The following is a 12267-nucleotide window of genomic DNA, read 5'->3' on the forward strand; positions in this document are numbered from 1 at the left end:
GGTAATATGCTTTGCCAATAGAGCGTACTCAAAATTTCCAAACTAGGTTTTACGCCTAGTGTCTATAGTGATGACGATTCCAGATTAGTCCATATGACACCATGTTTTGGGTGAGGGTAGTTTAAACATTAGCACCAAGCCTTAATGGAAGGTTCAAGTTAAGTAGCTGGAACAGCTGCTACTAACTCCCAATACTCTTGCCACTGTTGAATGGTAGGTAGATACCATTAATTGTTACAGGTTGTGTCATATTGACTCTCCTATGCCAAGTTAAAGATAAGTGGGTAGAGTGTTGAATACCAAATAGCCAACAGTAGAGGATTTATATTTCAAGGTACTGCAATACTGGTTGATGCGTGGAGTGGACGGAGCAAGCCCCTCCCCATCTCCCTGTTCCAAATCAATTGATATATGGTCCCTTGATAAGGGATGAGTCAAAATAGAACTAACAACAACAGATACTCCGTTTGATCTTAGTCAAGGCTGAGAGCGATGGTTTCAATCGTAGATCTATCTAGATTGCATGACAAGCTCGGCTAAAAGAATAATAGCTAAAGCTGTGATAGCTATACCCATGGATTAGTCATCGTTAATATAATTGGAACATGCCACGACGATAGTTCCTTAATATAGCCAGGGCTGGTTAGAATATCTGGAACCAGTTTGGCTGTAATAGCCATAGTCGATAATTAATACTGCCAAGTTATTTCCAAGTTTTTTGAATGGGTACTGAATAGTATGCATCTTTTAAGTTGATGTCTACCATTAAGTATGCTTGGAATGAAAGGTTGGCAGTTTCAATATTCCAAGCGTGGCCTGGCGAGATACTCAAGTGGCAAGTCAATGATGGTGCGACATTTTTTAGAGCCAAAGGTTCATACTGGGTTTATTATGACCCCTTGATATCAATGATGGCGACATTACCATCTTGGTTAGTTGGTACCAAAGGTTCATATAGGCTTCTATATGACCCCTGTATAATTATTACCCCCAGTTGCTAGTCCCTCATGTTCTTATTAGTGGGAGGGTAGACCCCTAGGGTGCATGCTGTACTGGTATTGTATGGTCCCTGGGAAGGGACATATCAGATATAAACTGATAAGGCAGTTACTACTAATCTTAGCCAAAAGGCCGAGCAGGATGGGATCTAATTTAATTTTATCCTTGAATGCTTTGTTAGTACAAACCCTTCATCTTTTGTGTGATGGCAGGAACCATACTTATCTTATTTCACTGTTGTTCCATGGTGTGTTCATCTCTTCGGTTTCCGGTTCCTTGTCCATAGGGATGGTGTTGTTGGGGGTGGCACATTTTTCCAGGGGGCCCGCTCTGGACCCTGGCCTGAAAAAACAGGGCTTACTGAGGGTTGGCATGCGGGCCCCGAGCTTGCACCAGTACTATTAGGTGGACGCCTACTGGTGGATGCGTAGAGGCACTGCTGCTGGTTTTGTGTGGTGCTCATTCCAGACCCTGCCCTCTAGATGCCGAATTTTGGATACTTCTCCAGTTTTTTAGGCTTGGTTTGATAACTTAGCCAGCTAGCAGGATCTGTGGTTGAGAGGTCGGCATTCTCACAGTCCTGTAATTTTTTAAGTTGAGGGCAGGTTTTGTAACTTCCTAAGAAGTTGCGGAGCACTGCAAGCAGTAGGGTCAGGTGTTTTGCCATACTACCCTGTCCCTCTGAAATGAGCATGCGAAATGATAACCGACGTCAGGGATATCAAACGCATTTTAAGATATTTGGGTTTTAAAGCTATGCTCAATGTACCCCCCAATAACGGTGGGCACTTTGAGTAAATGCAATTTAGGGGAGGCGTGATGAATCCAACACCTCATGACTACCTGTCTTGGAGAGGTTTTTTGAAAAGAACAGGTAGTAAGCTGGCCATCAGTTGAGACTGAAAAGCCATCTCGCTAGTGGTGGAGCCACATAGCGGCCACACCCAGCAGCTCTTCCTGATCCTGTACCTCAAGCATACTCCCGATAAACTTCAGCCAGTGACCCCTCTTCTTGACCAGTCCAGTCTGGTCCCCATCAATCCCTCGACAAGGGAGATGGCCAATGTTGTTAGGCACTGGAGTGGGAGTGTTAGCTCCCTTGGCGGACTTGCCCCTGCTCCTGAAGCAAGTCTCGCTGGAGTTTTTAGCTCCATGACCTTCCTCTGGCTTGGAGAAACAGACACTCTTGTTTCTTGTTTGAAGTGCTGATTCCATCTTCCATGTCTGTCTCCAGCCTGAGGTTGGTCCTGACCTTGCTGTTAGAGGCTGCCTGCCGTTTTCGGGCGGCATTTCAGCGGTTCTCCGGCTGCGAGTCTCCTTGTCGGGAGTCTGCAGGGGTGCCGGCCGGTTTTTGAATTTCCCTTCAGTCCGCTGCTGTTGGTCAGACAACTGTTTTAGCGGACTGGGCATCAGCGCAGCACCCGTGTCTGTGGACCGCAGCGTGTGCGGTCCCGTTGCCGCCTCTCCCCCCTCCACTGTCGGCTCCTTCCCTGGAGTCGAATGGGGGCCGCTTCCCTCTGGTGCTTTGCTCCCCCTGGAGCAAAAACAAACGCAAAGTCGCTAGTTTAAACTGAAGGTATGTACTTACCTAACGGTCCTTTCCTTCAGGCTTGTAGCGGGAGCTGCCTACTCCCTGTTGCCTGTGTGAACGCAATGGCGCACATGCGTGCTGAGCGGGCTCTTCACGTAGTCACTCACGTGACTCCGAAGTAAAATTTATATTTTGTGTGTTTGTCATAGAATCTGTGTCTGTGTGTCAAAGATTTTTGTTGTAACTGTACCTGTGCATATCACAATAAACTCTACTGGCTGCTGTATGTGGGCCAGTCCATGGATCTCCAATTAATTTTCCACATCTAAATTAGAGGTGAGGAGCAATGGAATCAATGTGGCAAGGTGGGGAGAAAGGTGAATGTACAAGCAAAAAGCAGGGCGTGGGGAGCAGGAGAATACACGGGCGCAGGAAAGAAGAGGTTAGAGACGGAGAGGGAAAGGTGAAAAGGTGAATACACTGAGAGAAGACAAGATAGAGGAAAGAGAATGAGAGAAGGAAGAAGGAGGAACATAGACACAAAATGCTGGAGTAACTCAGCGGGTCAGGCAGCATCTCTGGAGAGAAGGAATAGGTAACGTTTCTGGTCGAGACCCTTCTTCAGACTGAGAGTCAGGAGAAAGGGAAAGGAGAGATATAGACGGTGATACAGAGAGATATAGAACAAATGATTGAAAGATATGCAAAAAGTGACGATGATAAAGGAGAAAGTTGATAACAAGGAATTCATTTCATTGCGGCAAAGAACTGGCCAACCGTTGGGAATGGTGACAGCCTAGGTTACACCAAGCGATGTATTGTGGATGGGAATGAATTGAGGGAGTTATAGAAATATGTAATATGAAGTAGAGGGGCAAAGACTGTGGTAGGCTCCAGTGGCCGTACAGGGAGCTTGAGTGCAGCAACACATTTGCAGTCAAACACGAGCAACTTCATAGGCAGATGGAGAGGTCGCACAAGGGTCTTCATACCACATGGGAGAAGGTGGAGCTGCCTTTCTTACTTAGTTTAGTTTAGTTTAGAGATACAGCGTGGAAACAGGCCCGAAAGCCCACCGGGTCCATGTCGAAAGCAATCCCCGTACACTAATACTATCCTACACACACTAGCCAATGAACCTACAAATGTTTATGTCTTTGGAGTGTGGGAGGAAACCGGAGCATCCAGAGAAAACCCACGCAGGTCACAAGGAGAACAGACATAGTCCACCAGGTAAGACCTTGGGGAGTCAGCCATACCGACAACGGTTGCGAGGCGGGAATAGCCGGTGGTAGAGTGCATCCGAACGACTTGGCCTGGCAGTAGAGGGGACAGAGGGCGGCAGGACTTGTCGTGGGAACGCTGTTGGCCCTCATGCTTCTGGTCAATCTGCTGTTGGACAGTGGCAGGCTCGAGCACTTTGGGTAGCAGGGCCTGTTGGGCGATTGGCATGGGAGGTCTGGTCATCCGCGACATTAGACGCTGGGCAGGAGAACCCATGTCAGGGTCCCGGGAGAAGTTTCGTAGGTTGAGTAAGCCCAGGTAAAAATCGCAGTTGGACAGGCGCGACTGCTCCAGCAGAGCCTTAGCACTCCGCACAGCCCGTTCGGCCAGGCCATTGCTCTGAGGATACTCAGGGCTACTGGTGTAGTGATGAAAGTTCCACCTGGCAGCGAAAGCTTTGAATTCGGCGCTACTGAATTGCCGGCCGTTGTCGGTCTGCAAGCGCACAGGGGCACCGAAGGTTGCGAAGTGCTTGCGCAGCTTGCTGATGACCATCTCGGAGGTGATGGAGGGAAGTATGTCAACCTCAAACCAGTTGGAATACGAGTCGACCAGGACGAGGAATTGCTTGCCCCGCCATTCGAATATGTCGGCAGCCAGCGATGTCCAGGGCATAGTAGGCGCTGGCTGCTGCAAAGGAGGCTGGCGCTGCTGGTGTGGGGCAAGGTTGTTGCAGGAGGGACAGGAAGACACTTTATCCCTGATGTATTTGGCCATACCGGGCCAGTAGAATTGTCCTTGAGCATGAGAAATGGTAGCATCGACCCCGGGATGACCATTGTGGGCAGCATTGAAGTACAGATCGTAAAGGGAGGCAGGGACCACGACCTTGTGGCCCTTAACGATGACACCGTCTTGGATAACCACTTCATCACGGACGAGGAAGAAAGGGTGGGCACCTGACGGCAAAGAGGTGCGCCTGTCGGGCCACCCGCGCTTGATAACGGCTGCGAGCTGCTGCAACGCAGGGTCAGCGGCGGTGTGCTCGACCAGGCACTGTAGCTGTTTGGTTGGGACAAAGTTAACGTTCAGTACCAGCAGGTCCTCCTGCTCGTAGGGGTGGCGGTCGCAGGAGGCTAGTGGGGCACGAGACAGGGTGTCTGCCACATGCATCTCAGTGCCCTTCTTGTAAACGATGTTGAAATCAAAACGCTGGAGCTGCAGCATCATGCGCTGAAGCCTGGCGGGGGCAATATGTATCGGTTTGTTGAGGATAGTCACTAATGGCTGGTGGTCCGTTTCGACTGAATTTGCTGCCGAAGAGGAAGTCTTTGAACTTGGAGCAGGCGAATACCACCGCCAGAAGCTCCTTGTCGATCTGAGCATAACGTTGCTCCGTGTCGGTCATGATCCGAGAGGCGTACGAGACTGGTAGCAGCGACCCGTCGTCATAGAGCTGCAGGCAGGCAGCACCTAGACCAAAGCGGGAGGCATCGCAGGTAACAACAATGGGACGACGCAGGTCGAAGAATTTCAGGGTCGGGGTGCAGGTCAGCTTAGACTTCAGCCATTCGAAAGCCTGCTGGTGTTGTGGAAATCAGGACCAGGCAGTGTCCTTTCTTGTTAGCAGTCTCAGGGGCGAGCTTAGTTCACTGAGATTTGGGATGAACTTCCCCAGATAGTTGACCATGCCCAGGAAGCGCTGCAAGCTGAGGACATCGGTGGGGGCTGACATCTGGGAGATTGCATTTGTCTTTTGTGGGTCTGGCTTCAGACCGTTAGAAGTGAAGATGTGCCCGACATAAGGCACTTCGGATACGCGGAACCGGCATTTTTTTTCGTTCAGTTTCAAATTGATCTGTCGGGCCCGGTCCAGGACCCGGCGGAGGTTCTTGTCATGTTCAGCAGTGTTCTTCCCGTAGACTAGGATATCATCCACGATGATGGCACACGGCATGCCAGCAAACAGCTGTTCCATGGACCGCTGAAAGACCTCGCTGGCAGAGCTAATACCAAATGGCATCCGTAAGAACTTGAATCTGCCATATGGAGTAGCAAACGTTGTCAAGTCGGAGGAGCGTTTGTCGAGAGGTATTTGCCAGAAAGAGCTCTTGGCATCAAGAACAGAGAAAACCGTGGCCTGGCCGACTTGGGCTGCAACGTCCTCCACGGTTCTCATGGGGTAGTGTGGTCGCCTTATCGCGAGGTTCAGATCCTTCAGATTGATGCACACCCGTATCTCGTTCTTGTCCTTTTTTAGGGTGCGACCATGGTGGAGACCCAGTCAGTGGGTTCGCTGACCGCTTCCAGCACTCCCATCGCAACCATGCTCTTCAGCATAGACTCAACGTTGTCCTTCATAGCGAGGGATACTCTGTGTGGTGCACGGACCACAGGCACCACTTTCGGGTCGGTGGCGATTTTGTAAACCAGTGGTAGCTTGCCCAGCTCATTGTCGAACAGGTCAGGGTATTCAGACGTAGGATTCAGCAACATCTGCACTTCATTGACGGTGTGATCAAAGGACACCAGTCCTAGGTCCTGGCTTGCCTGGTTGCCCAACAGAGTCACACAGTCATAGTCGAGAACATAGAACAGGAGAGGCCGCGATAATTTCTGCAGCACACAATTGAAAGTGGCCTTCCCCACAGGTTTCAGCACCTCACCCCCATAACCATGTAAAGTCGAACGGTCTGCAATCAGCAGCTCGTTAAGTCTAATCTTCTTGAACAGGCTTGTTGACATAACATTGATTTTGCCCCAGTATCGAGCTTAGCAGAGAAAGAATGATTGTTGACAGTAACGAGGACCGATGGATCAGGGAGTAAAACAGGTGCGTGTAGGAGTGTGAACACACTGGCATCTCCTTGAGAACTAATTGGCCCAGAGTCGTGGGCAGTGTCGAGAGATGACTGAGAACCAAACTCGTTATCGACTTGTACCAGGTGGTTTAATACTTGTCTGGAAACTGGAGGAAGGTTCCCACGGGACCGGCAGGCAGCAGAGAAATGGTTAAACTTCTTGCAGAAATTGCAGGATTTACCGTAAGCCGGGCACTGCGACTGCATAGAATGCACATAATTGCAATTGGGGCACTTTTTTACAACGTGAGCACCAGGGGGGTTGCCCATCCGCGGACGGGCAACAGGTCTATTGTTGTCTATTTTTGGACGCGGTCTGTTGCAAAACGTTAGATTGATAGCGCGGCTATCGGACTCCCGCTGTCCAAACTGCGGGTCAACAACTTCGGCCAACCTGCATGCGTGCATGGCCTCGATCAGAGTGAGGTCAGGCTTTCTCAGTAGCTCCGATCGCAACTTCTGATCCAGCATCCCCATTACTAAAATGTCTATAGTAAGCTGGTCAGTCATATTTTCAAATCGGCACCTCTGGGCAAGATAGCGCAAACCAGCAATAAAACACTCAACTGGCTCATCCAGCAGTTGTTTCCGCGTAAAGAATCTGGCTCGCTCTAATATACGGTTAGAGGGCAAGTCACAAATTTCAGCAAACTTCCGTAGCAAACATACCGGATCGTTGGCAGACTCTGCAGGCACTAGGACCTGGTCGTTGTCATCCTGGACCGCAGGATTGTAGGCAAAAGCAAGTGCTCTCCTCATGGCATCAGGACCGGCAAGGTTCAGCAGGAGAGATGCTTTGACGGCGTCGGGATAGTTTCGGTGAACGATATTCATGTAGTGTGTCTGCATCAAAGACAAGGGGCGAGGGTTTGCGGCACGAGGAGGCCATAGTGGCAGAGGGGTGCGAGAAAAACTCCGATAAAACAACACTTATAAAGAAATAAAACCCGATGTACAGGAGACCGGCGTTTTAACTATCTGACACCATGTAAAGATAAGATGTCTGACACACTTATAACTTTACTTATTGTTTAATGAGCACTCAGGTTAAACACATTCCAGCACTGACTACTAACAGTCTATAACCGTGCTGGAACCAAGAGGGCGTGAGAGAGATAGGGAGAGTTATTATACTTGATAACTAAGCGTGGTTAGTGGTACTGAGCTAGCTATATTATTGGTTGCATGCATGGACCATCTACAAGATGCAATGGCAAAGATTTAAAGATCGCATGGATAAACTACAACTGTTCATCTCTGTCTGGGGTAAACATAAAACGGGGAAGGCGCCTCAACCTCAAAGTGCTGGAGTGACACGGATGGTCAGACAGCATCTCTGGAGAACATGGATAGAAACATGGAAACATAGAAAATAGGTGCAGGAGTAGGCCATTCGGACCTTCGAGCCTGCACCGCCATTCAATATGATCATGGCTGATCATCCAAATCAATATCCCATACCTGCCTTCTCTCCATGCGGCCTGATCCCTTTACCCACAAGGGCCACATCTAACTCCCTCTTAAATCTAGCCAATGAACGCCTCAACTACCTTCTGTGGCAGAGAATTCCACAGATTCACCACTCTCTGTGTAAAAAATGATTTTCTCATCTCGGTCCTAAAAGACTTCCCTCTTATCCTTAAACTGTGTCCCCTTGTCCTGGACTTCTCCAACATCGGGAATAATCTTCCTGCATCTAGCCTGTCCAACCCCTTAAGAATTTTGTAAGTTTCTATAAGATAACCCCTCAATCTTCTAAATTCTAGCGTGTACAAGCCGAGTCTATCCAGTCTTGGACAATAGGTGACCTATTGTGGAGGGGAGAGGGTTGGGACTATTCTTCAGACCCAGAGAAGGATCCCGACCCGAAACGTTGCCTCTCCAGAGTTGCTGCCTGACCTGTTGAGTTGCTCCAGCACTTTGTGTCCCTTCCTGAAATTGTAATTCTAACACTTTCACCAGCAAAGGTCATCTCATCTTATCATGAACTTGGTAACCATTGAACTTATCAGAAGAACTTCTTCTAAATATTTGTCACTTTCATTACTTGTGTGATAAACCATGCTGTCAGAATGTTATTCACTTTGATACAGCATGCTCTCGAACATACAGCCTTCAATGACATTGATAAATGTCTTCAAATATCACAGACTCCCATTATGTTCCCACTTCGCTACACCGTTATCTTTGAATGGGATTTCAGTTGATGCACTTTGGTACAATAAGGTATTTGAAACATAGAAACATAGAAAATAGGTGCAAGAGGAGGCCATTCGGCCCTTCGAGCCAGCACCGCCATTCATTGTGATCATGGCTGACTGTCCCCAATCAATAACCCGTGCCTGCCGGGGGGAGAAGGGGGGGGGGGGGAAGGGGGGGGAGGAGAAGGGGGGAGGAGAAGGGGGAGGAGAATGGGGGAGAATGCGTGGGAGAGAGGTGAAGGGGGGAGGAGAAGGGGGGGTGAAGGGTGGTTTGGGGGGATTTTCTTTTGTTCATGTTCTTTGGTTGTCTTTCTCCTTTGTTCTGTCCCTTTTTTCTTTCGCCTTTTTGTTTTCTCCTTTGTTCTTTTCCCTTGTTTGTTCTTTCTCCTTTTTTTCTTTCTCTTGTGCTTTCTCCCCTTTTTTTTGTCTCCTTTTTGTCTCCTTTTTCTCCTTTTTTTCTTTTCCGTTTTTCCTCGTTCCGTTTGTTAGTGCTTCTTTCTGTTTTTTTTTTTCTTTCTTTTTTTCGGAGGGAAGGGGGGAGAAGGGGTGGAGACACTTTTAAGAAGTTTAATAAAGATTAGCGGGCATTTTACCTACCTGGGTCCTGAAACTCAATGAGCCAATCAAAATGCCCAGTCAGCGAACGACAGCCCTCGACTGCCTGTAACTAAATAGCAACCCCACTATGAGTTAAAAAGAACCATGCCAACCAAATTTTACTCGCGGAAAATGTTTCAATATACTGAACATTTTTCTGCGACCTAGCTGAGGCCACGAGTATTCAAGAACTTCCCTCGAGCATGAAGGAGAGTTCCAGCGACCTCACAGGACTTCGTGTCGACCATGCTGCGAGTTTGAAGGTCGAAGTCACTCTTCTAAACTCGCAGATTAGGTCGCCCAAGTGGGACAGGCCTTGAGGCCTCGAGTACGCAGGGACTACTCTTGAGCATGAAGGAGAGTTACAAAGACCTCCGAGGACCACGTGTCGACCATGCTGCGAGTATGAGTCGGGGGCAAACTCATTTGAACTCGCGGATTAGGTTGCCACAGTGGGACAGCCCCTTAAGGCAGCAACTCTACCGTTGCACCACCGTGCTGCCCCAATAATAAACCCACATGGCCATAGGTGGAACGTACAAACTCCGTACAGACAGCACCTGAGATCAGGATGGAACCCGGATCTGCCAGCTGTGCCACTGTGCCACCTGGTGATAGTGGAACGTTATAACCATGCCGACAACTTCAGTGATATTTCAGGCTTTGTACGAAAGATGGGTTTGCGCACGTCCAAGATGTGAATGGAACCTTTAAACCTTCAATGGCCGAAGGCTTCATTAGCACATGGCCGTGGTGCCCACCCGGAATGTTCTTTGGTCAGCGAGATCTCACCTGATGGCTCTGCGGTCGATGAGACCGGGAACCGGCCCAAAGGATCGCTGGGCCCGCTTGAAGGCTCAGCAGTCGGTGTTACCGGGATGGAGAGGGCCAAGGGCCCAGAGGGGGGGTGAACCGGGGTCATGCCTCCTGCTCCTTCAACGTCGGCTGACGGAGCCACCCCTGGGACACAAAGATGGCCGGGTGAGGAGAGGAGAGAGACGTTGGTTCACGGGAACTGCTCCAGTATATCCAACGCACAGGCCAACTTGGACTTTGAATAATGGCACCAAAAATGCCGGCGCCCGCATGTGTAATATATGCAAAAAGAATTTCACTGTGCAGTTACACGTGTGACAAATAATGTGGAGTCCATGTGGACAACGGTGAGATTCCAATTGTCCAAGAGGGTGGGGGGAAATTGAATGGAGATGTGTGGGGAAAGTTTTTTTTACACAGAGTGTGATTTGTGATTTTTTATGCCTGGAACCCATTGCCAGCGATGGTGGTGGAGGCAGATACTGGTGTTGAAGCTTTTTGATAGGCGCATGGAAGTACAGGGAATAGAGGGATCGGGATTATGTTCAGGAAGATGAGATCAGTGGCAGCATGGTCCACACAAACATTGTGGGCCGAATGGCCCGTTCCTGTGCTGTATTGTTCTATGTTCAATGGACCAGAATTGGCCAACAATGCAGCAAGATTGTAACACTCTACCCAAGGCACTGTGCATTCTCAGTTTTCAAGAGAGAATGTTTAATTGTCAAATGTACGAGGAAATTAACAAGTAAATTCTTACTCTGACTGCATTTCATAACTTTTATGTATTCCTTTATTCATTTTTGATCTCTTTCTTGAACTCTCTTTGCTCCAACTTGTCTCATTATTGTATCACCCAGACAGGTTGACCACAACCTATCCCCCAGTATCCCCGTTCTTATCCCTACAGGGATACTCCTTTCATCCTATGCTTCCATGCCAACCTTTTCCCCCATTTAGAAAATAAATTTGTTCTACTTCTGGTGACAGGTGTTGCATCTGAAACATTCTCTCTGCCTCTTCACCCAACTTACTGAGTGCCTACAGCCTTTCTTGTTTGATTTCAGATTTCCAGCATCAGCAATGTTATGCTTTTCACACATTCAGTGATTACTCTGTGTTAGCGAATGACTCGTGGGGCAGCTGAGAAACCTGTCAGTGAGTTAAAAGTAGCTTTGAAGAAGCAAATGTCCCAGGGGTTTAGATGCATCAAGATGCCCACCTACACTAATCCCATTTCCCTGCATTCAATCCATACTCCATGACAATAATGTATCATTCATTCCTTCATACTCTGGCAGCATGTTCCATATACCTGTGTGAATAATTTGACTTTCAGATCCCTTTTAAATCGTTCCCCTCTCATCTTGTGACCTTTTCCGCTCCTCCACCCTGGGTAGAGGACTGTGAGTAGCTACTCTAACTATGCCCCTCACAATCTTATACACCCTCACAAGCTTCCCTCTCCCCTCCAACCCTCACACCAGCCTCCTTCACTCCAGGGCAAACAGTCCCAACTGACCCCATCACTCCTTATTGCTTCCAGTCCTCCAGTCCAGGCAAAGTTGCTGTGAATCTTTTCTGCTCCCTCTCCAGCTGAACCATATCCTTTCTATAGCATGGCGACCAAGGCTGCTCATGGGACAAATGCAGCTTAACCAATGATTTGTAGAGCAGTTGCATGATTTTCAATGCCTTTGCCGATGAAGGCAAGCATTCCGTACACCTCCACCACTTGGTGTACCTGTTAGACTGGATTCTTTTCCCCTCGATCTTTCCTCAGTAAATATACTGAACCAACACACTGTTCTTGTTTCAGCAAGTTTATTCGTCACCTCAGGGGACTTACCCTGATCCACGACCTGTCACTCTCTTGGAGTTCCAATTGTTGCCCAGAGTAAGTGGTTTACAATAGGCATAATACAAGTATATAAGCAATAGTAAGCAGAAGCAATGTGGCACGCTTTCTTGGTCCTCCAATCATATCATGACACTGTGTATGTGTGTGTAAAAGCAAAGGTCAGGTTCCTCAAGACAA

At 48.5% G+C, this 12267-nt stretch overlaps 1 pseudogene; it reads right to left on the reverse strand.

Moving 5' to 3' along the window:
• Nucleotides 1-315: 315 nt before the first annotated feature.
• On the reverse strand, nt 316-494 carry LOC116982364 (annotated as a pseudogene).
• Nucleotides 495-12267: the final 11773 nt, after the last annotated feature.

The sequence above is a fragment of the Amblyraja radiata genome, chromosome 16 (assembly GCF_010909765.2).
Source record: "Amblyraja radiata isolate CabotCenter1 chromosome 16, sAmbRad1.1.pri, whole genome shotgun sequence".
In the NCBI taxonomy this organism is placed as follows: Eukaryota; Metazoa; Chordata; class Chondrichthyes; order Rajiformes; family Rajidae; genus Amblyraja; species Amblyraja radiata.